Source organism: Tyto alba, unplaced genomic scaffold, assembly GCF_018691265.1.
Source record: "Tyto alba isolate M040663 unplaced genomic scaffold, T.alba_DEE_v4.0 Super-Scaffold_9, whole genome shotgun sequence".
NCBI classification, from domain to species: domain Eukaryota; kingdom Metazoa; phylum Chordata; class Aves; order Strigiformes; family Tytonidae; genus Tyto; species Tyto alba.
Window position 1 is genome coordinate 3,111,979 of NW_024881330.1, and position 26,505 is coordinate 3,138,483.

Below are 26,505 nucleotides of genomic sequence, written 5' to 3' on the forward strand. Positions count from 1 at the left end.
AACCTCTGATGTTTGTCTGCCCTGACCCTCTTATATCCCTGCTTTGTCAGTGCCGTCAGCAATATACATGATGGAGGCAAAATGTAACGAGTGACTTACAGGTTTCCTGTGGGAAAGACCATGCTTAGCTAGGGAATCGGCTGGGTCCCCTCTGACATTTTTACGGCCATGTTTGCCAAGCCAATCCATCCAGCATGCACTGCTCAGCAACTGTCAAACCTTTTGTGGATTTCCGTCTCTGCAATATTCGTTTCTTAGCAACTCTGTTTGCTTTTAGCAAAAACAAAATGTCTCTGCCTGTGGCATGCTATTTTGAGCAGAAACAGTGCTGTTTCAGGTCCACGCTAGTCAGAGAGACCCTGGTGAAAATGGTCCTGTCCACCCACTCACTCTTAACAGCACTGGGTGAAATTCTTATTTGTTTCCTTGCTGTTTCACCTGCCCCAGGGAAAGCATAGCATTCCTGGAAAGGGATTGTGGCAAGCAGCTAATACTGCTACAGTGCTCTTCTACGGTCCTTGCCATTCTGGGGATCTTGAAGCATATTGTATAACTCAGATAATAAAGGTACGAGTCAGCAGCAAATTTTACAGCAGAAAAAGTTTCAGCAAGAAAATGCAATGATGTGAACCCCATGTACTCTACTGGAAATGTCTCTGGTCTTGCAAACTTTGAATCCAGCTCTACGAGAAGCTTTCCTAACACATCCAGCTTAAGAGAAAGACCACTGAACTTGGAGGGCCAACCACAGACCCTGGCAACTTTATAAAAAAGTTCAGCAACAGCAATTTCTATCATTGACCAAAAATGAATAGCAGGAACTTGACAGTTACTGTGTCATTGCAAGATCCGTATTTGTTTGTTTTATTTTTTTAAAAATTTTATTTTATTTTCAGTGATAGTAGTGTTGGTTTCATTCCCACCAAAATGATACAAAGCTAATATCTGTCTAGTGGAAACTGGAATGACCGGTCAGCTCTACTCACAGCCCCTCTATAAGGTAAATCTTATCCTCCTTCTTCAGTTACCAGTAAGAGTAAGCACACAAACTCATGTAAAACAGCATTAGTAACTATTAAGATTATGATTTAGGACTTCTGATTGATTGGAAACTAATACCAACTGGAAATCAACCAGGCAAAAATGCTGCCTCACTTTACAGGCTCAGGAAGACGCTGAATGAAATGTGAGTCCAGAAAAACTAATGGGAAAAGTTCCCCAGCCCCCTGGCTAAAGGCATTTAGCATCATGACAGGGAAGACAGATGAATGGAAAGTGGGACTTCTACAAGGAGAAGTTCAGCTGTGTTTGAAACATACCTACAGACATCAACCCTCCCACCCACCACATAATTTCTCTACATTACATTCACACTATGAGTTCAGCAACCTGAATGTACCCTACACCTCTGAGCCACTCAGAATTTTTAGGACAGGAGAGAGATCTCACCTCACCGACTCAGCCTACCCCTGGCAGAAGGCTCCCTTAATAATCTTCTTCATCTCTCCATGCCCATGGGAACAGCTGATCCCCTAGAGTATACTTTGCAGCATTTTATCTACTTTGCAAGTGACACAAATAATGATGGTTTTCTGTATGAATTCAAAAATCTCAAAAAGTTGGTTGAAAACCAGGAAAGATGGAGATGAAAAAAAAATACGACTTGAATTTTAAAGATCTGTAACTGGTGAAACTACAGATGCAGGATGAGAAAAGAAGAAAGGGGATGACATGAAGATGCTCAGCAAGTTCTGAGCTAATAACTTGAGGTCCTCATGTCTCTAAGGGCCTCTGGTAATCAGTGGAGTTAGAGACTGAATTCAAACAGTGTGGGAACCTATTTGTATAGTTTGTAGCCTTTTTCTTTGGAAATGAGTACCATACACCTTTGAGTATAAATCCAAAGTTTTTCACTGATTTGAAGAAGCTTCACTAATGTCAGTGGGGCCAGGAATCCATCTCTTTATTCCTGAGTTCAATGCCTACATATTGTTTTCATGCAGCTGTAAAGACCTCTTTTATGTATCTTCTTGATTTTTCTTTTTCTCATTCATCCTGATTCATCCTCCTCTTCTTGGAGCTCCTTGAATATCCTGTAAGAAGCCCACACACTCAGACATATTCTTGCCCAAGCCTACATCACAGTATATTTGTCCAACTAATTTTTACTGAAATAAAGTTGCTGCTTTGCAAAATTGCCAAGAGCAATTGTTTTGGTGAATCATAAATGCTGCAGAAAATAAATGGTGGTTCAGGTTGTTTGTTTCTGCCTTTGGCAGACCAAGCTGTAAGACTAGATACATTCCTCAAGAAACTGAGATTTTAATTCAGTAAATAAACTGTAATGGCAATAGCTATTGATAAGGAGACCCCTACATTTTGACCTGAGAAAAGCCTGCATATCTGCAAACCTGTTTGCTAATGTGATCAGGAAAGACTGATCAATCTCAGCCTCTTTGGCCTTGGTTTAGCTTAAGAGTTGCATAGATCAAAGAGCCTTGACTCCATTAGGTTATGACCAGATCTTGAAGAACAAACCTTGTTTGGGACAGCAAGATCTCCAGCTCAGTCTCCCCTGCCTGAGATGAAGGACTAATGGATACATCTGATATAAGGTGGAGTGCTTTGGTATGCACTCTGGGAGGTGAATCTACAGCATATCATGACCATCTCCCTGCCAGGGGTCACTTTAGCAGCAGCAGGGGTGGTGAAGTAGACATGTGCTTGCATCCCTACCTCTCTGCTTAGCATCTTCACCCCACCTGCAAACCACCTTTTCCAGGCTAAGGAATGACCCGAGGGAGGATGCAGGAAGATTCCAGTGCCAGAAAGAGAAGATAAAATAGATTGTGTCACTATAACTTGTGGATTGAACTCCACTATAGAAAGATACTGTACATTTTAGCTGAAGACTTTTTAAGGAAAAACACACAAGTTGTCCAAGACTTGAGAAAATGGTGATTTTTAGCCTGGTGATGTAGTGCTCTAACCACTAGGTTTTGTTGTTTAAGGTGTAGGCAGGACCACCTGGAAGATACTCAGGAAAGGTTACCTTCAACTATCCTCAGATGACTAAAAGACAGAGATACAAATGTGAGCTGGTCACTCAAGGCTTATTGGGCTGTCCACGGAAGGAAATAGGCATCTGCAGCAGGGCACGACTGTGGACAAGCCACTGTGGTCCAAAGAACTTAATGTCTCAGTCCTGCACCAGCAGACAAGCTTTTGTGGGCACATTTGTGAACCACAGTTGTCCCCATATCTTGGGAGAAGGTATAAGTTTTAATGGACAAATTCATCAGCAGCACTGCTCAGTGAGGACAATTCATGGGAAGACAGAAACTGGACCCCAAAATAGGGATCCACGTGCCAAAAACCTTGTTGTTGAGCCAGAGTCCTTTACTAGAGCTCACTCTAGGTCTGTTCCCTAGTACCAGTGGAAGATCACTATCTTCTTAAGCAGATACCAATTAAAAGGCCCTCCAAGTTGTACTTTAATACAAATAATGTATAAAGATAACACTGTCATATTTCATAATATGGTGACTGTAATTCCACTCTTATTAAAGAGCAATTGCAGTGTAATTATGATAAGTATGTTCTCTGACACACTTTAATACCACAAATACAAATGTAATATAATTATACTCCATTACTATATATATTAGTATTGCAATATAATTTTACAATAACATAATAATGTAATTGGTAATTATAGGATGTATTACATGTATTAGTATTTTACATACGTGCACACACACATGCACACACCCCCTCATGTCTCGCGAAATAAGTGACTGAATGGTTCACGATGTGGCTGAGAATAAGTACTGTAAATGTCGTTTCAATGCTGTATATTCAGTTCAGGTAACATAGGGACACCAGAGAGCTAACACAAACTATTCACTCATGCAGTTAATGTTCTTATTATATCAACAGAAATAATTATTGATTGAGCAAAAAACCCCACAGTGTAATTACATTTTAATTGCAATATAATTCTACTGTAATTACACTTCTTCTATTATTTAGCTTGGCCAATAACAATCAGATTAGTGAGACATTGTTCTCATAATTTTAAAAGATTGTATTATTGTGTAAGACTGCATAGCCTCCCAAGAGAAGAGGATTCATCATTGATCAATTATTTCAACCTAAACCTGGATTAGTGTTGGAAAATTAACTATAAAGATCAACATTGCTGAGTAGCCCTCCTGAACTCTTCATGTCTCTGGTATCTCCAAATCATTGGCACTCAATAAATCGTAAAAAAAAAGAAAAAAAAAATACTGAATGGAAAGATGTGGTGCCAAAAATGGGTCCTTACCCTCAGTTTAGCATCTTCTGTCAGCTTTTAAGGAGGCCTCTTTCCTCTCTATTTAAAAATGCTGTAGTGTTTAGAGTGGAATAGGAATATTATTCTATATAATTCTTCATTGCCTCCCCAAAGTCCCACTTAATTCAGGACGGCAGCCTACCCAGAGAACATAAGAAAGATTATTTATGCTGATCCCACCTTACTCAAGATGCAATAATATGGGCAGCCCTGGGTCCCTCAAGTTGGTGATAACAGAAGATATTGCTCCATAGGAGCTCTGAAGAGAGTTATGTTATTTGTCTCAGAAACAAGAAAGGGTTGGGAGACCTCACAGATGACAACAGACAATGATATCATCAGCCTCAAAGCATTTTTGAGTTTAAAGCATTGGGAGGAACAACTAGTATCCTCCCTTTCTCCATGTCCGCTCTTATTTCCCTATCATAAAAAAAAAAAAAATAAAATAAAAATAAAACTCAATGAAAAAGTTGGGAAGGGAATGAAATCCTGTGTGCCTCACGGATACTCTGGATGATACAGTAACCATGACAACAAGCACTTCAAGAGAAGTCCTTTACCTTTGATTTTTCCATTTTTGTCTTAAGGTTTACATGAAATAATCGAATTTTTGTTCCCAGTCCATCTCCTGTATAGGCCAGTGATTAGCAGTGAAAACACTTTGTACAATTTCTCATGAACTCTTCTCCCTCTTGTTCATTATTTGCACGAGGGCACGACCCAGTCTCATCTGAAATCAGACTGACTGTGAAGTTTTCATGGACCTTTATTACAACCCCTCTCCCATCTCCCTCAAAAAAAACCCAAACCAAAACAAAACAAAAAAACAAGAGGAGAGGAGGTTGGAAGGTGGTTTGGAGGCACCTCCTGAACTGACCAAGCAACTTAAACATTGGGATTCATTGCCACAGCATACCCTAGAAGCCAAATATTCTAGTGGACTTCAGGAGGGATTACAAAGATAGACAGGGGCACAACCCATCCATGGTTACAGAAGATGGTTTTGCTCAGACACAGTTTCCAGCTCAGAAAAAAATAATAATCCTTAATTCAGTGACTGCTGGAAGGGAAGTGTGCTTCAAAGTTGGAATTATTTCATGCTTACTCTTTTCTGCTTTATCCTTCTTACAGTCATCTGCTGTTGGCACTACCTCCATAGACCACTGGTCTCACCCAGCATGGGTGCTAAGGAGTTTTTGTGCTCAAAATCACGTTCATCCTTCAAACTTCCCACCCGTCCTGGTGAACAGTGGTGTTGCAAGGTGAGGGGTGATACCAAGAGAGGGGCTGAGCTGGGGATCCTAGATCAGCATTTGGCAAAGACTCCAGTCTAGTCCCCAAGTTCAGGAAGGATTTCTGGTGAGATCCCGTGTCTAATACATGCAGTGTAGGCTCTGGCCAGATTGTGTAGTAAACCATATCGCTGTGCAGATCATGGGCAGATCAGTCTTTCTCAGTCTGGAGCTACTAATCTGTGTCTCCAGAGCTGGGAATGGTTTGTGAATTTTCAGCACATTCCAGGGAAACCTGAAGCAAGCACAGTGGCATAGGCGATGAGCTCAAAGGCATGGCCCAATGCCTGCCACTGCAGAAGTATTCATGCCTTGTGTCTTGCTTGGATTTCTTTTTGAAAAATTAGATCATTTTAGGCCAAGGCTCAAAGCAAAAGTTCAGGGTGGTGAGGCCATATCCCACAGGCACCAGATTCACCTAGATCCTCAAGGAAAAGAGTTTTCCTCTTGACTACAAGGAATAAGTTCAGTAAAAGAACTGGAATTTTTTTCTGTTTGTGGGTTGTTCTGTGGATGGTTTGTTTTGCCCTCAGGAGACACTGACAGGGAGCCAGGTTTCTGCTGCTTTGACTTTTGCTCTTTCTCACCTTACCCAGAAGAAGCATTATGGATGTGTGAAACAAAAGAGCCTTTAACCTGCCTGGCGTCTTCAACTTTACTTTCTCTCCTAGAGCATGCAGGCAAGCTGCAGCAGCTACAAGAGAGGGACCAAGTGTTTTCATGCTTCTCCCCAGAGCCAGGAGACTGGCAGAGTCAGACTGTGCTAGGGCTTGGGCTTGCAACCAACGCTGACACTGCATTGCAGCACTAGGGAAAGTGGGGAGGGAGGAAAGATAGCGTGCACCCTGCGGGGAAAACAGCACAGGCAGGATCCTCCTGCCCATCTCTGATGGGAATCCTTGTCAGAGCGGGCTACACTCCCGTGGCACCTCATCACAAAAGGGCACAGAGAGAGCCTAGCACTGGCACATGAAAAAAACAACAAAAAAACCCCAACAACAACAACAAAAAAAAACAACAACAACAACAACAAAAAAAGAGAAAATAAAACTCCCAAATGTGTAAAGCATAAACCTAGCTGAGCTGGAAATTCGGTTTCTTTCCATAGTCATTGTGCTGCCAGTCTAACTCACAACTTTATTGAGTGCTCTGGGATACTCGGATTGTAAGACTATGCTCTCAGAAAATACACCCCTGTCCTACAGTCAATTCCATTCTTGCTCAAAAGAGAGCAGATCAAGCTATTACAAAGAAAACCCTGCCTGAACCAATAACCGTACAAGGCATGGCATTATGCTAAGATGTTGCTTCAATAAATTATCAGCTAAGAAGAGTCTGGATCCTTTAATACTTACAGTTTCATGGCTGCACAAACCTTTGTGAGGATACAGATAAATGCAGTTGAACAGATATACTGTATGCTATTGCCAGAGGATTCTCTGAGTAACAAGGAATGGCACATTTAAAATTCTACGTTAAAATTAGTACTTACTGACCCATCTCCAGAGAGGAAAAAAGGCACATTTTAGGAACACGGTAGCTAAAGAAAGGGGAATCCTATATGTCAATACCCCTAAAACTATGTTTATGTAAAGAAAGATCTGTAAAGGATGATTTTTGCTGTGGATCCTTGGGACTCATTTATGGTGTCAGGTCATGGTATATGCTGAAAGCAATCTTCAGAAGAGGAAACCAAAGACTGGATGGTTAGAGGAAGGATATTTGGCAGGACTGCAGACAGAAACTAGAGAAAAAAAATCAGGAGGCAACTTTCATCTCTGGAAGGGAAAAGTCATCCACTTGAAGAGGAACTGGAAGAATGGATGGAGAATAGGTCCACTAAGAAATATCAGTGAGACTTCTTTCCTCTCAGCACATGGCTAATGCTAAAGACTCAATGCCATGAGCCTTCCTGAAGGCCCTGAGGAGTCCCTCTACAGGGAGTGAGGTTTTTTCAAGCAGTCCAATGGGTATCCGTGAGTTAAATTCTTCCTTATTTAAAGGGATCCAACTTTCATCTTAGAACTAGGGCAAGAAATCAGTTAAAAACTTCCTTTAAGACCTCAAAGCTACTAAAAATGGCTACAACATCCATTATCATGTTTACCTATCATTCACCCTATCCTTAGCCTTTTGAAACATCCAGAACATCTTTAGTGAAATAAGCTGTCAGGACCATGCATTTTACTGTTACATCTGCAAATATTTAATCAAGGCAGGCTAGGAAATGAGGAAAAGGGATAGTATCTATGAACAACTGACTGAATATTAAGTTGAAGAAAAAGAACATCACCTGCCCAGACATCAGCCCCACTTTTCTTCCTTCCTTAGTGAACTCCCAGCTGAACTACCGATCAGCCTTGACTCATTGCCTAGCTGATGAACTCTGAAAGATTGCAGCCCCAAGCAGTTATCTTCCAGAGAGTTTCCTTGCATTTCTCTGCACAGCTTGTAATCGTATATGAAGCTTTTCTGGGATGCATTAGCACAAATGACGCTCTGCAGAAAGGAATTGTGTTGCAGTGTCTGCTGCATGCAGACGTAAGTCCTCCCTCCCTTCCTAGTTGTTGTTACTATTATTATTACGGGTTTCATAATAACATGACTTGGAGGGCCACAATTTGTCTGGGAGACACAGACTCTAAAAATGATGTATTCTTCCTTTCCATGTTTCCCTTGCCAGCAGTAGGATGTTGGCATGATTGAATTCCTGGGGAGGAAAGAAGGGAGGGAGAGGGGGGCAGTCAGCGGGTCCAATTTGACAGTGGAATTGAATTTCCAGATCTTGAGTTGGAACAGAATTTGCCATCAATAGTGTTTGCAAAATGAAACAGTTCTGGCATTTTTGTTTAATACTGGAGCTTGCATGAATTCTGTTTATTTTTACTTGTTGGCTAGCTTCTTCCTGAGAACCCAGCTCTACCAAAAATGACAGGAGTTGTTTTTGCAGTGCTGGAAAGATGCAGGCTTTTCTTCTGGGAGAATGTATTTACAGCAAGATATGCTTTCCTGGAAAAGCCAAGATAGAATAGCTCAACTTCTCTGTGTCCTGGAGAAGTGCCATGGTGGGAAGTTGGCTCAGGGGAATTTGGAATGAAAAATGGGGAGTTTCATTTCTAGAGGACTGGCTTGATTCCTGTTTGGACCAATGAGGAAAAAAAATAATGAAGTTACTGCTTGGATCAGTCATTAGAAAAGGAAATCTCATTTTCATAGCTCCCTGATAGATTTTGTGGTCCTTCCTCAATTACTGACCAAGGTGGTGCTCACACCTCAGAAACTCCAAAGCAAACAAGTACTAACAACCCTATTGATGATATTCTTTGGTGAAACTGAGAGTCTTCTCCTCTGCCATTTGAGATGTGGTCTGAGAGACACTACTGAGGAAGGATGGATGGAGTCCAGCTTCATTTTCTTGTACTGCATATTTTAATCTCCACAGCTTTCAGTCCCACACTTTTTGCAGGAATGGAATTAAGCTTGCAAGCAAAGACCTTCTGCTAGTATAAACCAGGAAAACTCTAACATAACAAGCAAGAAACATAATTACAAATTAATTAATTATTTTTAAACAAGGGACCAAAGAGAGAAAGTCTCCTTTCTTACAGTAAGATAATGCCACTCTTTGGCAATTCAAAGAAGGAAGAAAAAAACATGCCCCAGCATCCTAGATAACTCTTGATCCCTGCAAAAGAAACAGCCTGGCTTGATGCTCATACAACACCAATGAACCAAGCAAACAGTGCTCTGGAGAGTTCTGCCTCACACCCTCTGGGATTTAACAGCAGTGAATGCTTAGTGCAATAATCCTAAAAAAGAGCTGGTCATTTTCCAACAGCTAATGACAAGTTTGTTAGTTAATGGCCCAGATCAAAGCCAAGGGCAATTAATGATCTAACAAACCAGTCGATAAACTGATGTTGAAGACCAATTATAATCTCTATCAACAGCCCACACTAAAGAATCACTTCTATTTGTCTTTTCTTCCCTCTATAGGGTCCAGCCAGCCCCCAGAAAGGGGCTATTTCAGGAAATTGTTTGCTCCCTGAAAATCAATAACCAATCAACACCTGGAACTTATTCTGAAAAAAATGCATATGCCAGAAAACAAACCTACCAAGAAACATTTTACCTAGAAAATAAATGAACCCAGTGCATAATGTGATTTGCGTTAGACTCAGCTTTTCAACAGCTTGTTCAAGGTGACTCTTCTTTTTCTTTGTTTAAAACTCTTGCCAAAAAATGTACAATGATGGGGAAAAGCATATGTAAGTAGAAACCCATTTCCTGAGGTATGATACTGACTGAATGACCAAAGTGAGCTTCTTTGCTGTGACAACGAAAAGGCTTGTCTGAAAGAAGCATGTATAACATAGGGGTATTATTTTAGGAACCAGAAAGTTAACAAAAAAGTTCCCAAGTCCTTAAACAACCCAACGTTGGAAGAACAACATTGAATCATAAAAAACATAGAGACACCTACTTCATCTTCTTTCCTCTAGAGGTGTTTCACCTTGCAGAAAACATCCCTGAACAATGACTTTCGAGTCTGCTTTTAGAAGCTTCCCAGTCCTAACAGCTCAGTGTGTCATTACCTGTTTCTCTAGGAAAAGGTCTGCCATGTCTAATTTGGATATCCAGCAATGAAATCTAAGCCAACAATTTTTTGTCCTGTAGATTCAGTAAACTTTCTTACCTCCTTTCTTTGTCACAACTCCTTCTGTCCTCCCACACCAGGCAAACCAGTCTCAGGTCTCCCTTTATTGTACTTTTCTACAGACTGAAAAAATCTTATTTATTTAATTATTCTTCAACATCAGTAGTGTCCTAATCTAAACTTTGCACTCACCAGCTCATAACAGAGCTCATAAGGAAAATGCCCTACCAGGAAAGCTTAATAATCTGTTTCCAGCAGTGTCAATAGGAGACACTATTTAGGGAGAACACACACTTTTGTCCCTTGTCTCCTATTCAGAATCTAGATTCAGAGGCATTAGAGGAGACTTTTCCAGGTATCCTTTTCAGTATCCACCCAGTTTTGTCACCATCAGCTTCTTTAGAGGACACAAATGGACATCATACTGCTGCAGTCTGCACTGATGAACTCCGCTCAAAAGAGAGTGTCAGGATGTCAGTCGGTAGCTTTGGGAACTGTTGAAGCCAAGGAGCAGAGATCCTCTATCCCCTTTACCTATTCAGTCAGCTATAGGTCACTTACTTTAAGTATCTTTTTCTTACTGCTCCTTATTTCCAGAAGTAAACACTACAGTAGATACTAAACCTTTCCCAGTCTGAAAGAAATGAAGATGGGAATATGGATAAAGGGAACTGGGTAGGAGAAAGAGGTGGTATGAGTAGATAATGGTTTAGAAGTCCGTAAGCAGGGTTAAAATGCTGCTAAAATGTGTGTATGTGTGTATGTGTGTGTGTGTGTGTGTGTGTGTGTGTGTGTGTGTGTGTGTGCAGAAGGAGTGGGGTAAAATAAACTCTTCTGCTGTAGGAAAACAGCTGCAGCTGATGATCTTCTGCCCTAGGATGAGACATCTGTATTCTGCTAAGGCTTATATGTGAGCCCCCTGCTAAAAGTATGAAGGGCTTTAACTCCAACAGTCAGCACACACACAAGATTTACTATTGGTTTTAACAGTAGCTGTATTGAATGCACAGAGACAGGAAGAGCGGTATGAGAATGTAAGCCTTCAGACAAAAGAGAATGATAGCAATCTCTTAAAAGTGATTTAGCTCACCAAAGAGCTGAATCACTTTGGCGTTAGGAACAGGTGATAATGGTGATTTCAAGATCTGGATTAGATTTCATGCCCAGTTCTGCCACCAGCCACCATCTTTGGGAGCAGCAGTGGATACAGTGCATTGGTGCCGTCTGCATTGATGGCATCAGCCCAACCTAACTCTGACTGCTTGAACTGCACCGGTGTAAATCATCTCTCATCCCCCCATGACAATGTGAGTCACTGATCCTGGCACTTGGCTGTCTTGGCAGGTCTCCCAGAATTCGTTGCATGGCTCTCAGCAGTCAGGGGTTGCTTTCAACAGGATTTGTGGGTAGAGGTATATTGACTTCTCTATTCCTTGGTTTTCTCATCAGTGGAACAAAGCTAATAACCCTTACCCACTCTTTAAAATAAGAAAGGAAAATCTTCATGAAAAAACTTAGCCAACTGTGGTTTATGTAATGCTTTGTGATCCTGTGGTGGAGAGGACTCTGGGAGAGAAAAGTCAAGTTATTATGAATAGTCTGAAAAGTCTCTCTTCCACATGCTGGTGATTGGTTCATGCTGACTTAATCTCTCAACTCAGCTGAGCATCTGCTTGCCCAGAATTAGCCCTGGGGATGGGAAGCCCAATTCACATTCCACTTGCAACCTCCAAGGTGAGGCAGTGATCTTATTCACCAGCTGGAGCTGCTAAGAGGGTATTGTCTTGTTTCCTTTTTTAAACACTGAGCTATCCTGCTAAGACTATCCCTACCTGTCTTACTCCTTTGTTCACAGACGATCAATTTTACTTCATTTCCTCTTCTCCCACTGATTTACAAACCGGTATAATACAGCAGCTACTACAGCTGCCAAACCTTTTTTAATGTCAAGTTCCCCTCCCTCCCCCACTTCATCTAGTCTTTATTAATTAACTAGCTAATAACAACCAATTATTCTGTAAATAAATGAACGTCTGAGCTGCCTCTGTGTACTGCTTTCCTCCTGCCAAGCGATATGGTACCAAATTCACCAATTCACAATCTTTGCAACAGATATTTTGATAGAACAAAATTTGTATCCTGGGACAAGCCTTTTGCTGTTGCTCAAGAACAACCCATTTGTTAGCACGCTAAGCCTCAGGACATCTTGAGTACAAGAGAGCAGTATTAAGGTTGCTGTTAATCTTCTGAGCTTCAAGGGGTTCAAGATCAACAGTGATCCCCACTTCCACAAGTACCTTTCTAACACCACAACTTTTGGAGTAGGTCTGCAGAAATGCTGTGATCCATACTGTGCCACCAAATTTGGGATGGGTAGCCATCAGCTTTTCTGTTCCAGACACACGCAGACCCAGTGGGCCAAAGTCTAGCCTCATCTCTACCAACAGAAACAGTGGCCAGAGAAAAATGAATGGGATGGATGTTTCTCTTCAAAACAAGATAAGGGATTGGAAACTGTGTTGAAAGGCAGAAGACCAGAGTCTGTTCTTGATTCCCAGGTTTGTGACTTCCTGGGTGGTCTCGGGTAAGTCACTTAATTCTGTGCTTTGGCTGCTCTTTCTATTAAAAAAAATTGCACTGTGGGGTACTGAGTCTCCCTTAAAGTGTCTCAAGCAATGCTTTAAAGCCTTACATGAAAAGCTCTGCAGGAGGGAGTAGCTGTTACTAGCAGAATCACAACAGCTTCACGCAGATGTGAGTGCTGAGTGGGTCTGCAAAATCCTAACTGTCTCTTATCTGCCCTCTCAATAGTAATGTTATGGTTTCCTCCTGCTCTGCCACAAAGTCGTTTGCAAGAAGGTCCCCAATGCTAACAAGATTAAACTCATAACACCCAGCACAGGGAGTAATGCAACTTTACAGATGAGAACATGGATAAGGAGAAGAGCTGAGGTGGGTACATTGTTGACGGGGGCTCCAGATGAGCCAGCGTTTGACCCTGTTCACTGAGACATGGGCCATCCTCTTGTACATATGGCTGAGGCTCTGTCTAGTCTGAAGAAACAGGAGATACTTCCCAGTCTCAGTTTTGGATACTGTTCCCTGTGACCCACCAGCAAAGTGACTATTGTTTTCAGTGGCAGAATATCAGTCCTGTTCTGTCCAGGACTCAGTCCTCCCCCAACAGAACCCTGAATTTAATAGCAAAGTTCTCACTGATTTTAGGAAAGAACACATCAGGACATTCATTTCTTGCTCTCCAGAAGGAACCATTTACTCCACTCTCTCTGGAACAGTTGGAGAAATTTTTCACCACGGCACTGATGGAAAAAACGACTGCTTAATAGAAGCAGATGGAAAAAAATATGAGGTCATTTGGTCACAAATGAAAAACTTGCCTACTCTAGTAGTTTAATGCTGAGTTTGCCTGGCCCCCTTTATGATTAGATTATTACTTATTCACTTATTCATCTATTTAATCATATCAAGGGAGGGTGCCCTACATGACCCTTCTGGGTACTTGCTGATTCTTTTGTTCTTTTATTCTGCTTTTAACTGAGATTATTTCCATACAGATTCCTTTCATAATGAGCCTTGAATTATTTTACTTTATCATCCATAAGGTGATCTATGGTTTGCTGGTGTGTCCCTATCTATCTGAGCTATTCCTGCAGGACACATTACTCTTAAGTAACTCACTAGAATCAACCATTCACAGACTCCTGGATTTTAAGGCTAGTTGGTCCCTCCTCTATTTTACTTCCTGAATGGCACTGGCCTTAGACATCACACTGTTCCTGAACTTTTGGCTGTTATAATGTGTCTCTTAGAACTAATACAAATTAAATCAAGAGGTGCAAAACTTGTTAAGGCACGAAGCCCCAGGACACCTGGATTCTCCTCATAGCTTTTTGCATGGAACCTAACTTCAAATCTCCTTTTTTTTTTTTTTTTAACTTTACCTCAACTTCTTTACCCATAAATTGGGGATTTATCTGTTGGTGTGGGGATTTTTATCTAAAGATGAAACTAGTTGTGTAAAAAAAGAAGTTTCATGGCAATATGGAAGTCTGAATAGGACACACTTTATTGATTTCTTGTGAAGTTGACCCTGTGAACAGTTATTATTTGTTTAAAAAGTGGCACCATGTTTTCTAGTTTCATCTACCTAGTTTAACTGAGTCATTACATACAGGGAGGCTTCATCCATTACGACACAGTTCCACAACACATCCAAGAGGTAGTAATATTAACACTGTCTTACATTAAACAATACATAGGGAACAAGGTGACTTGGTTTTGGCTGTATTGTTTAGTTAGTAGCAGAGGGAGAAGGAAAATCATGGGGTCCTGATAACCAGTTTTATTGTTGAATTATTATACCACATGCCATCCCCCAAAAACCTGTATTATTGTTTATTTGTATTGTTGCTTAGCTTTCCTCAACGATGGGACCACACTGGATAACTTCTTGGGTTCTTTCTTAGCCTCACACCCCATATATCAAGATGGACACTTAACTATGCTTATAAAATCAGAGGATCCTTTCAAAACAGCAAACAAATGCTAGAGATTAGTATGAAATCTGCAATAGCACCACCACATCTCTTGCTAATAAAAGATACAGTAACCAAAACTTCATCTTGACTTCAACTAACTAACCAGTCATAAGCACCCAGTTTATTCCAAGCATAACAAAGGACAAAGCTCAGAAACGTAACTCAGATCCTGAGCCAAGGAAAATATAAAAAGTTGCATGTCCAACTTTGGTCCAGAACACATAAGTTTGGACCAACAGTCTTTTACATGACTGACAGCTGAAAGTTGTGCCCTGAGAGGAGAGCCTGGGAAGAAAACGAGCTCAAAGAAATTTCAGGAAAGCAGGGAGGCACTTGAAATGCAGTTATCTTACCTCATCTCCCAGGCCAAAGGTTACTACCATTAAGATTTTATTCAACACAGGAGCTGTGATCTGCAGCAATCTGTATTGCCTTGGAAGAAAGAATATTGTCTGTGGGAAGAAAGAGTTGGAAAACATGCCAGGCACATAATTGGCATTCGTGGTACCAAACTGCAGCAGGACTGCCCTGAGAAAAGTCGATTAATAAATGCTAGATCACCTTCTCATAAACCTGTTGTTTTCATAGTATTGCATGAACCATGTGAGTCCCAAAACACCAAATCATTCTGGTGTAAGAACACCAGAGGCATGGAGTGGTGTTATCATCCCATGATGGTACACAGTGAGTCAGCATATTAAGCATGCATGTAGTCATGTTTTCAATTTCCCCATCCACAGTGATCTCACCAACCTACTCTGAGAAGATTCCTGAGCCTGATCTCCAGACATACTTGGAAAAAGAGTTCCAGGCCTTTCTTTGTTGTCTAGGTACATTGAACCAGGATGGACCAAGCTTCACCAGCAGCTATTCACTCGCTTATGTCCTTCCAAGTATGCTGTACATACTAAAGCTTAGACTAAAGTTTGGTCAACAGCCAGAAAGCTTATCTCTGTTCTTCATCTCGCAGCTAATGATACTGCACAATGGTATGTATGCTAGTATCTTGGAAAACAGTTGTTATAGAGTCTGATTATATCAAAAGCTAGGCATGTATGAGAGCTACATAGCTTTCTCATCCCTCATTTCCCTATATCAGGGTCTGAAATTAATGGATATAGGCAGTAGGGACCCTATTTCCTAATTTTGCCTGTCTTCAAGGCAGGTACCTCCATAAAAAACAAGTCTGTAGGCTCCCCAGATATTCAACAGTAATCTAATCTAGAAAACAGAGTCAACAAAGAGTCATATGTGATTCATCAAATGAAAGGTATATACCCTTCCATTGACTTTTCAGATGGGTCACAGCAATGACTACCCTGACAAAACTGTGTGATTTCTGGATATCTGAGATGTACAAGAACTCCAGAAAGAAATAACACTGGCAGAAATAATAATTCAACTGGCATTTTAATGGAAAACAACCAGTGTATACGCACTGGGTATTTGACCAATGCAGAAAGTGATTGGCCAGCATCTTAGATATGTTCCTGAGAGTTTGTTCTGCCATGACCAAAAATTCAAAGGACCAAACTAGTGAAGAGGAGCTGATTTAGAGAGATTACAGAAAGAGTCTTCAAATACAGCTAAATTTAGAAAGAACAGCCACCCACAAATAGGTGCCCAATTGTTGGAAAAAATCTCTAAGATTGACATCTTTCACAGAGGTGAGGTCCACTACTTTATGGGCCAGATGGCTGTGTGCTGAGAAATGTGATCATAAACAGTATTTCTCTAGAAAAATTGAAATTTTAATTCCTTCAGCAGAGTGGGGAATGAACATGTGTGCAAAGGATGAGAAACAACATTACAAATAATATTCATGTCATGCTGTGTTGTTATAAAAGCCCATAGGTTTTGGATGGACTGGGAGCCAAGTAGTGGTTAGGCAAAAGCTGATCAGAAGTCTGAGCAGTGATTAAAGAGCAAGTTTATAAAAGAAATTGGCAGATGATGAAAGGAAATTGTCAGGTGATTCAGTCACGAAAGGCAGACAAATAAAAATAAATTCAGGGAACAACAATTTCTTTCTGAAGGCAGAAGAATCAACATGTCTAAAAGGAAAGTGAAGGGAGTATAGAGACAAAGGAGAGGAGACAAGATTGTGTGCTTCCATTCTGAGGAGAGAAAAACAAGTTGCAGACTAGACAGTCCAATGAGAACCTTTATTACTTCAGCTTTCTGGTAATTTTCTGCTGTCTATTTTTCTTTGAATTTTACAAAAGTACTGAATTCATCTCCTGTGTAAAGTGTCTCTTATATAGAGTCAAAAGTATCTTTCCAAGCTGATTATGATCTGGATTACAGCAGGAGCAATGAGTCAAACAGGGAAATATTTCTCATCTGCTGCTTCTGTTTCTAAAAACCAACTATGTGAATGTGTTAATCTGGATTTAACAGCATTAGAGCATTCAGTGATCGGGATCCTAGAAGAAAATGGGGTCAGAAACTCAATAATTCCAAAGATTGAAGCCTAATATTATGCCTCTTATGAAGATGGGTGAATAGGTTATGTTATCACAGTGTATACCCTACCAACATGTGAAGGTGGGAACAGCTTTCTGACAATACCCTTAAACACTGATGTCATCACATCTCATGTATTCTGCCTCTTCACTTTATCTTCAAACACAGGAGAAGAAGGAAAAAAGAAGAAAATAATATCAGGACATCATATAGCTAATTGAGTTCTAAATCTTCTAATTGTGAGAGATACCAAAACCCTCACTTCAGGTTTCACTTGCTGGGAAGTAAGAGGTTCAAAAAGAAAGAAAGAAAAAAAAAAAAAACAATATACAGGGATATATTGATGATGTAACATAGAAAATGATGGGGTATTGCTCAGAGAATTAGCTCTTATTTTCACAATTCTGGCTGTAGTCACACTAACCTTGTCTCATCTCCATTTCACTAAACTGTTCTCATTACAGTGTAAGCCCTAGGAGATGGAGTCAAGATGATCAAGCAGGACCCGTCTTTCTCTGGTCTGTAAAATTCATTGGCTGATGTTCTTCAGAAGAGTGACTACCTCTTACCTGTCAATCTCAGCTCCGAATGAGCTCTTGCGAGTCAAAAATGAGTGTTGACCACCTCTTCATGAAAGAAGGCAGAGATATTTTGTCCGTGTTCCAGACTAAGGCTTCAGGCACAGAGACATGGAACACATTTTTCAGGGTCACACAGGAATCTTGGAAGTGAGTTGTAGTTTGCTGCTGTCTAAACCAACCATTTTCCTAGGAGACCCCTCCAACCCCTCTTTGGAGGATGAGTCTCTCTTTGCAAGCTCAAAGAATGAAACATTCTGACTAGAAATGTCTGGGAATACAGGCACACAGTTCCAGGCTATATTTGCACTGAAATACTCAATTGACTGTCATCTGTGGATACCTAACCAATTACTGCAACAACCAAAAAAATTAAATACATTATCTTGGTTTAAGAAAAAAAATGCCAACAGCTGCCACTTCAGGAGGGAAAAAAAAAAAAAAAAAAATAATAATCCTGCAACAAATTTCTTAGACTCCTGCTGGGCCCTCTTTTACAGCAACTATCATCGGCATAAAAAAAGAGATTTTTCCTGCCCTGGGTAGAAGGGCATATCAGCCCTCCAGCTTCATTATTACGTCATTTAATGCCTATTGCCTGGATTAATAGGCATCTCAATCGAAAGTACTTTTTGGAGCAGAACTTGGCTGCAGCTGCTTTCCTTTCTGGGGATCCCCTATGGTAATCTATAAAGCAGCAGATTAAATACTCATGGAGCAGTGCTGGGAAATAGCAATTGTAGCCATGGCAATTGTTCACACTTATGCCTGGACATTAGATCTTGGCATCTGAGTGAGAGAATATTAGTTGAGGCGCTGGGGTCGTACTTTGGTATACCAGGACTCGTATTTAGAAGGTATATATACAGCAGCAAACACCTTTGGAGTGCTAAAGGAACATTAATTATACTTTCTGTGGCAGTCTATAGTCTTGGTGGAGATATATACACTGGTGATACATCCTCATCCTTGAAAATCCAGGTGTTCATTGGATTTATTAATGGCAGAATGGTTTCTCTTTAAACATAACCATTTTAGGAGGCTCAATATGTAATAAGGGCTTTGGATCATCACTGCTTCTCTTCATTCCTCTGCAGATACCCAGCAAACTCTTATTTGTTTATAGACACAGTCCCAGGTGAGAAGGTTTTACAGAAAAAAAAGCCAATCTGTCTTTCTTCCCTTGCTCCCCATCCAAAGCCACTGGAGATAGGAGCTTTTCAAGTATGGGCAGCATTGGTTAATCCCTGATTTTTGCGAAGCACAAAAAGCCCAGCTGTCAGTAACTTGAACACGGACAGACTGCTTGCTGTGTGTACCCATGCCCTCCTAACCAAGGAACATTGTCCAATGCTGTGTGACCCACAGGTTGATGGGAAGCAGAATATCTCTCTCGTTATGCCAAAACTGAAGTTGTCAAGAGCCTTCTGCATTGTGGGGTGCTGCCTAGCATGACTTATGCTGCTGGCCCTCCTCTGAAGTGCTGTGCTGGTCTATGCCGTGGTCTGCCTTGCAGAGAAGCCAGGATTGTTACCCCTAGGATGTCTCTGCCAGCTGGGTCTGGTGACGGAGGTGAGCAGATTTCTGTGCTCTCCTTTGCTGCATCTAGCCATCATGTTCCATTCTTCACTCATTTGCAACATGGCTGGTACCTGGTTATTAACTATCGGCACCATCAGCCTGAAATAGCACAAGGTAGTCCTGTGATCAACACATGGTGGATTAACAGGAGTTTCCAGCCATACTCATATCCCTGGTCTAGCAAATCCTTCCTACTGCCAGCTCTGTGTGCAGTCAGAGCCCAGAATAACACTGCAAAGGGAAATCCAGTAATGATACTGAGATAAAATCACCTGACACAGGTCACCCCTATTTTCTTGCAACCAACATCACAGAGTGGTTCTTAAAACACTGTAGCATCCTAGGCTTGGACAGTAACCTTAAACTCCCTGGGGACAGAAATGTACTAAGAAGACACAGCCTCATGTGTTTTCCCTCAAGCTGAGAGAGGCCAGAAGATGTCCTCTGACTCTTCCAAACCACCACCACTTCTTGCATGGGAAAGACACCAATCCCTACCTGCTGCTATCCCAAAAACAAGCAGTTTGAGACCAAGTAGCTGATGAGGAGAGGAAAACACTAGTTTATGTGAATATGAGAGCAGATCTAACATTAAACCCAGGTTTGCTAATGCCTTATAAATGTCAGCTGTGTCTGCTTTCAAGTAGGTAGGGGTATAGAGCAAAGGTTACTTGCACTCTGTGTGCAAGTAGGAGTTTAATCTGACTAACACTGCCAGAGCCAAATCTGGTAGACTGATGATAAAAATGTAACTCAGCGGGTCTCTGACATCTTTAAACACTTCTCCCTCTTTCCCTAAAAGAAACCGGGATCTGGGACCCACAGGGATGATGCGAAATGGCAGTGGATGCATCCCAGAGGGACGTACAGCCAGAGGCTCATAAGTGAAAGAAGCAAAGTTGTGATGCTGGCTGGGAACATAATTCTCAGGGGTGTAGCAAGCTTGACTAAACAGCTTTTCACCCTGTCTCTGTTCATTCAACTGAGGTGACACCCCCCCCCCCCTACACCTCCACAAAAATCAGGAGCTCCTCCTGGTCATCCTGCTTCAATAGTGTCAGTCTGCTCCTCCTTGAAGCAGCTGGAAAGAGATGCCAGGTTTTAAAGTGCATCCTCAGGATAAAAACATGATTGCTGTTTTCCTTCTAAATTATGTATCACCCCCCCAGCACACGCTTCCAGCAGGTGTCTGTCTTGGGGCTATACAAGGGCACTGTCAGCTCCACTCTCATCATCAACCTGGAGCAGTTTAAGAGGAGATGGTCCCACCTCTCTTGGTGCTTCCAGTAGTTTTAAAAATGAAGTCAGCTAGGTCAACAAATTGAGAGCCACCACTCTGATGGGTTTCAGGAAAAGGAGAAGTAGGGACCAGGACTGGTAATCCATTAGCTGAGGGGATGAGACCTCAAGGTGGTGTGGACAGGGGAGGATTGGCAGAGTCAGGGGCGGGGAATTTGTTAAACTACTCAAAGCAGTCTTACCTATTATATCTCAAGACTTGTCTATCTGGATATTGAGACAAAAAAAGGGTTTCTTTTTGCACAAATATCTTTACTGAGTGTCTGTTGGGCTGTAGTCTAGATTTACCAGGATTATATTGGGTTTTCTGCATCACAATCAATACAATTCTTTCTAGTTTAATTTATATTTTTTATCAGGTGAGAAAGTAAGGAGGTCTGATTTTTCATGCAGATTATGGCCTGTAGTCCCTTTATACACCCAGATTGTGCTAGTTCAAAATATGATGTGATTTACCATGTGCCACACCAGAAAAAAGGTTTCCCTTCTTGTGATACATTCACGGTGCTGGCATGAACCATGCCGCATAAGTGGTATAGACAGGGCTGAAGCTGAATTTATCTCCAGGGAGGGATGCAGAACGGGAGAAGGGAATTTAGTTCCTTTAACGTGTATAATGAATGCCTGACCTGAGGGGATAAACTGGAGCAAGTGACCTTTCCAACATCAGACCTCCTTCACCACAGCTTGAATTATTCTGTGATTCTTGCAGAAAGGACCCTGGGATCTGTCATTATAGATTCAAGATGGCTATTAAAGCAAAGTGTCCCAGGCCTGACCTGGTTTGCTTTCTGATGCCAAATGGGTATCACAATCATTTCTGGAAGATGGGGAGCACTACTCTTGCATGCACAGGCACATTCAAAACCTCTTCCCAAACATCTAACCCATATGCACTTTCTCCTTGGACTATCCTTTGAGTTGATCTTTCCAAAACATTGACCCAGTGACCCCATTCCCTCCCCCACCCCCCCAGTCCTGCCCCCAGTAAGCCTCCAATTAAATCCAAAATTGCCTCTGTACAAAAGCAGCTCTGTCAGCTCCATTCAGAGAGGAACAAGTGGCCTGAATAGCTTCAGGCTCATTGGAAACTGAGAAACAGTGTGGTCTTGTGTTAAAGTTGAATGGTGGCGAGGGGGGCGGTTGGAGGTTGAGGGGGAGTGTTGAATCAGTTAAAGTAATTATTGAGTCATTCAGAAGGCTGTGGAGGGAGGAGGATTCTTCCTAAACAAAGCCCTGCAATAGACACATAAGACATTTCACCCCTTAAGGAGGTCTTGGGCAGAAGAGGAAAGTATCAGGTATAAAGCAGCAATTTGTAGAAGTCAGAGCTATTGTGATACTCTGGCCTCTTGTTCCCCTTTTGAAATGGTTGATGTTGGACCTAGCACTTCTTACTTCTCTGTTCAATTCAGAGAGTCCAAAGGTCTAATTGACTTCTTCTGTTTACATGTATCGTGTAAACAAAGGATTTGTTTTGTACGTTCTGGAGTCATCTAGATGGTGAACCCAGAGAAATGCTGTCAGGATCATTATGGAAAGACCTCTATCATTTGTCTGACAGTTAACATGAGTCTGACAACCTCCTAAGCAAAGTACTTTGGGTGTAACCCAAACCCTAAAAACTGTGCCCATCAACTCATCAGGAAGACCACACCTGTGTACATGTCAGTGCTATCCATCAGAAACTAACCCACAGAGAGAGGAAGAGATTAAACAACAAATTAAAAGGCCAGGAGAGAAACTCTCCAGCAGGAAAATGAGGCTGCAGTCCAAAACCAACAGTGGGTGGCTTTTGATATGCTACAGGGAATATGCATCTCTCCTAGAGCAAGCTGTGATTCAGGAGCAGGAAAATAGGCTCTTTTACTGTCACAAAGAGAGGTATCCTGGTAGCATTATATCCACTGCAGCATGCCTCCCTCTCCTATGAGGAAGAAAATCTCAATATACTTTTGGACAAACCTTTAGTGAAGATCCTGTTAATGCTTTACATATAAGAACAAGACATGCATATGAACAAGAGAAAGCTGAAAGGATAAGATTTGTAGCAACAGCTTAGTTTCTATACTCATTCCAGGCCGGGAAAGACTGCCCAATTGCTCATTTTCCAGTGTTTTGCCTGTCCACACTGAAATGTGAGTCCCAAGGTAGAAGTTAGTGAGTAGTCAACTTCAGGTAATGATCCGATACAATTTGTATTTTTCCCTACTGAGAGATTAGGATTTCAGCACATTTATTAGTTATTTTCATTTATTCAATTATTTGTTCCTTAGTGAATGTAATTTTTTTTTTTCAATGTCACATTAATTACAAATCCAAAGAAGACCTAATTGGGATACCATACTGGTTAGTGATATCAGTCAGAGCAGTCACAGATTGCTGCCCCTGCTCCATGTTGGGCAATGTATGACAGTCTTGTTGTCAGAAACACTCTTATGTGAGGGTAAAAATCAGTACACATTAATTCTCTTCCCTTCCAGAATCTGTTCTTCCTACCAGTAAAATAATCACTGCATTTATTACTATTTATTTGTACTGCAGTACAGTTCCTGGGTCACTCAACAGAATCTGTGAATCTCCCATGCACTGTACATGTCTAGAGTGCAAGAGGTTAATAACAGAGCCTAAAACTCCAAGATAATCAGATATCTGCTGTTTTGCTTTGGTTTTTGTGTTTTTTTGTTTTTTTGTTTTTTTTTTTTTTTTTTTTTTTTTAATATGAGTAAATATTCATACAAGACCTTAGATTTTTGGGGTTTCGATGCAATTATTTCTATCTCCTCCTCTGGGGTAGAAAGTCACAACCTTGCAGACGTCTTCACTAGAAAATACACTAAATACAAGATACATACTTTTCCCCCTAATTACCAAAGTTAATAACAACCCTACTAAATTTCAGTGGAAGGTACATCAAATATGTCCATGCACACAGCACATAACAGGGAACTGGCTAAGCCCAGAAATAGTTTAGCCTTATAGTCAGTCTTTATTTGCTTGGGTAAGCCATGCTAACATGTCCAAGATGCTCCCAAAGTGTGAGTTGATCTGTACAAGACTTAACGGGGTAGCCTTACAACTGTGTGCTGTGCCAATGCAAAAATGCTCTTCGGTTCTTCTGAAATTGCCAGTTTTAACTCTTAAAAATTCCCTCTTGTTCCTCAGCTCAACCTCGGGGCCCTTCTCCTCCTCGTATGATATTTGCTCTGCTCCTCAGATTCACTTCTACAGCTCGGGGTTGATGCCTCCTCTCTCGCTACAACAAAACATGTTACTACAACCTGCTGAGTCACGGTTTGGCGCAGTGGAAGACAATGTCATCTCCTAGCAACAGCGAGATGATGCTAATGGGATTCTTGCACGGGCAGAGCTGCAATGGCATGCATGTGCAAAGGTTGCCAGAGCAGGTTCTACTTCTGGATCTCATGCTCTACCTTGCTCACCAGAAGCAGAGGTCATAGCAAGATGAGGTTTTTAAAGAGCTTCTCCTGGTCCATCCTGTGTCCAGAATTGTCATGAATGTCAGCTCCATGACAGCAAATAAATCCTGGTTAAATGCACCACCATGAGAAACCAGCAACAGGGCTCAAGCTGAGCTCTGTCTCAAAGGAAAGTTGCTTTATGCCCATCTTACAACAGGCAATTAGTCATAGACTGTTAATGACTTGGCTGGCCTTTGTGGGAACTACTCCCAGGTGGAATCAGAATCACTGGAGCCTGACTCATAGACACTGTCCTGACAGAAATAATTTGTATCTCAAGGCCTGAAAAGGTCCATTACCTTGAAGCTGAGTTTGCATTTACTGCAGCTTCTGAAACACATGCTCACTGCCATAGTGAGATCTTGCAAGTGCTTAAGTAACTGTGAAAAAACTGTTGACTCCTGGTTATGCTACCAAGCTGGAATAAGAAAGCCCTGAGCATTTTCTGCTCTACAAAAACTCTGGTCACATTGTCCATTGATTGTCTTTGGCAAACTAGAGGTAAAATGGTGTTCATGTCTCATTAGCACTGTGATTTCAATGAGACCTTGGTGCTCTAAATGTCATGGAGATAGCCTTACGTATTTGTAAAATACCCGATGAGATGGGGTACAGTTTTAGCAACAGCTTTTAAGACCTCCTGTGATATTTTAAAAAATCCTTTCTTTTACAGATGTTTCCTCCATCCTCTATAAAGACGTTGACAACATCCATTCCATTTAACAGGTGGAATAAGGTAGAGGAGTAGATACTTCCAATGACATAAGAGATACTTAAGGAGTGAGGTTATTCAGCAGATCATTCAAGTCATAATTAAAGACACAAGTCACCCTTTCTGAAGCCATCCTGGAACAGTTACCTTAGCATATTCCCAGCTTCATCTTTATTCCTTCTTGGCTCTACCTCCATTTCTCTCTAGGCTGTTCCTCCTCTCCTATGAGGTTGATGTTAATTTTCAAGTTCAATCATGTTTCAAGTTTCAATCATGTTCAAGATTTGGAGAATGGTAAAGAACGGTTTTAGACTAACAGGATGGAAAAAATAAAAACACTGTTTTTTGTTTGTTTTTTCTTTTTTTTTTTTTTTTTTTTTTTTTTTCTATCTCTAGCCTTATTTCACGATTCTCTTGAATAGTCATATATGAGGCACAGAGGAAGCACGTGAAGTGGGCAGGCTTGTCAAAGTAATTGAAATGTATTTTGCCTCTACAGGGTACCAGCTGACTGTATCATTACCAACAATAGTAACAAAAAACACAGCTCTCACCTTAAGGGGATTTGAGTCACTGACATTTTAATTAACAAGGTTCCCATCTCTCAGCATCAAGTCTGCATTCCACAGAAACTTCTCCTTGCTGTAATGGATGGAGATCAGATATCCTTTGTCCTTCATGACAGCAATGCCATGTGAAGATGATATGTCTTATGATGTATTGCACTGGGGACTGGTCTCAAAAGAAATTGAGACGGAGGAGGCAATCCTAGCAGATGATGGTCTTTACCTTTTTAGGAGCAAAAAACCCAAAGGAAGCAGCTAGCAGAAAGCGGTCCACACCAGCCACAAAGAATGGTCACAAAAACCTTGAGGAGTTTATCAAAATAGACAAACCTGGAAATAAGTGAGTGGACAGGCTGCTTTAAAGAGGAAAAACCAGGGACAGAGCCTGGCACAAAAGTCTAGTAAAGATCATCTAAACCATTTAATCTCTTCTTCAGGGATTGTAGATGACTATGCAATACATACAGAAAGTTCTCTGAAGTCTTTTCCTCACAGCCTCACAGGCCATGAAACAGGCTGACTAACACATACGTCCTGGCTATGACACAGGTGAGGCAGGTAGTACCTTCCCTTTTTTCTTCCCTGAAATTCATGTGTGGAAGTAAAAAATGACACCAAAAATGAATGAAACTCACTTGTTTGCTGCCCAAGACAAAGAACAGTAGATCTATGGTGCTAGGAGGAACTGGAGATGGCTGGAGGGAGCCCAGGGAAAGAAGAGATGAAGGTGGCTTTCTCTCTAATAGAAAAGCCTATAGACAAAGAAAAGAGAGAACATGGGTATTTCCAGCATCCTTGCAGGTAGAGCAGAAATGGTTATGTGGGATTTGTCCAGATGATACCAGGAACCAGGTTCTATCCAACCCCGTTACCAACCTGGCTGGCACAACATCTACCAGCTAAAATCACCACCTCCCCTTTCCATCAGTGCTACATTGATAAAACATGAAACTAGCTCAAGATATGGAGCACAAATA

The 26,505-nt window shown here is 41.3% G+C and overlaps 1 protein-coding gene across 9 annotated transcripts in view; it reads right to left on the reverse strand.

Moving 5' to 3' along the window:
• Positions 1-26,505, reverse strand: part of ADGRB1 (adhesion G protein-coupled receptor B1) — a 280,012-nt gene that overhangs the window by 216,702 nt on the left and 36,805 nt on the right. The window contains exon 2 of one of the 9 annotated variants that reach the window (XM_042785903.1): positions 26,164-26,280. The exons of the other annotated variants lie outside the window; for them this stretch is intronic. The gene's annotated coding sequence lies outside the window, so the exon portion shown is untranslated. The remainder of the gene's footprint in view (positions 1-26,163; positions 26,281-26,505) is intronic. 9 annotated transcript variants of the gene reach the window in all.